Source organism: Lolium rigidum, chromosome 4 (assembly GCF_022539505.1).
Source record: "Lolium rigidum isolate FL_2022 chromosome 4, APGP_CSIRO_Lrig_0.1, whole genome shotgun sequence".
Taxonomy (NCBI): Eukaryota; Viridiplantae; Streptophyta; class Magnoliopsida; order Poales; family Poaceae; genus Lolium; species Lolium rigidum.
Window position 1 is genome coordinate 260,743,685 of NC_061511.1, and position 1,978 is coordinate 260,745,662.

A 1,978-nucleotide genomic window follows, 5' to 3' on the forward strand; every position below is an offset into this window, starting at 1 on the left:
AAAGTAAAGGTATTGAAGCAACACAAAAGAAGATTAAGTTTCAGCGGTTGCTTTCAACTTGTAACATGTATATCTCATGGATATTGTCAACATAGAGTAATATAATAAGTGCAATATGCAAATATGTAAGAATCAATGCACAGTTCACACAAGTGTTTGCTTCTTGAGATGGAGAGAAATAGGTGAACTGACTCAACATTGAAAGTAAAAGAATGGTCCTCATAGAGGAAAAGCATCGATTGCTATATTTGTGCTAGAGCTTTGATTTTGAAAACATGAAATTTTTTTGTCAACGGTAGTAATAAAGCATATGCATCATGTAAATTATATCTTATAAGTTGCAAGCCTCATGCATAGTGTACTAATAGTGCCCGCACCTTGTCCTAATTAGCTTGGACTACCTGGATTATCACCGCAATACATATGCTTTAACCAAGTTTCACAAAGGGGTACCTCTATGCCGCTCTGTACAAAGGTCTAAGGAGAAAGCTCGCATTTGGATTTCTCGCTTTTGATTATTCTCAACTTAGACATCCATACCGGGACAACATAGACAACAAATAATGGACTCCTCTTTTAATGCTTTAAGCATTTGACAACAATTAATTCTTTTCTCATTAGAGATTTGAGGATATTTGTCCAAAACTGAAACTTCCACCATGAATCATGGCTTTAGTTAGCGGCCCAATGTTCTTCTCTCACAATATGCATGCTCAAACCATTCAACTCAGTGTAGATCGCCCTTACTTCGTACAAGACGAACATGCATAGCAACTCACATGAAATTCAACAATGAGTTGATGGCGTTCCCAAGTAAACATGGTTATCGCACAACAAGCAACTTAATAAGAGATAAAGTGCATAATTACATATTCAATACCACAATAGTTTTTAAGGCTATTTTGTCCCATGAGCTATATATTGCAAAGGTGAATGATGGAATTTTAAAGGTAGCACTCAAGCAATTTACTTTGGAATGGCGGGAAAATACCATGTAGTAGGTAGGTATGGTGGACACAAATGGCATAGTGGTTGGCTCAAGTATTTTGGATGCATGAGAAGTATTCCCTCTCGATACAAGGTTTAGGCTAGCAAGGCTTATTTGAAACAAACACAAGGATGAACGGTACAGCAAAACTCACATAAAAGACATATTGAAAGCATTATAAGACTCTACACCGTCTTCCTTGTTGTTCAAACTCAAAACTAGAAATTATCTAGACCTCGGAGAAACCAAATATGCAAACCAAATTTTAGCATGCTCTATGTATTTCTTCATTAATGGGTGCAAAGCATATGATGCAAGAGCTTAAACATGAGCACAACAATTGCCAAGTATCACATTACCCAAGACATTTATAGCAATTACTACATGTATCATTTTCCAATTCCAACCATATAACAATTTAACGAAGGAGAAACTTCGCCATGAATACTATGAGTAGAAACCAAGGACATATTTGTCCATATGCTACAGCGGAGCGTGTATCTCTCCCATGAAGTGAATGCTAGGATCCATTTTATTCAAACAAAACAAAAACAAAAACAAACCGACGCTCCAAGAAAAAGCACATAAGATATGGCCGAATAAAAATATAGTTTCAGGGGAGGAACCTGATAATTTGTCGATGAAGAAGGGGATGCCTTGGGAATCCCCAAGCTTAGACGCTTGAGTCTTCTTGATATATGCAGGGGTGAACCACCGGGTGCATCCCCAAGCTTAGAGCTTTCACTCTCCTTGATCATGTTGCATCATACTCCTCTCTTGATCCTTGAAAACTTCCTCCACACCAAACTCGAAACAACTCATTAGAGGGTTAGTGCACAATATAAATTGACATATTCAGAGGTGACACAATCATTCTTAACACTTCTGGACATTGCATAATGCTACTGGACATTAGTGGATCAAAGAAATTCATCCAACATAGCTAAAGAGGCAATGCGAAATAAAAGGCAGAATCTGTCAAAACAGAAC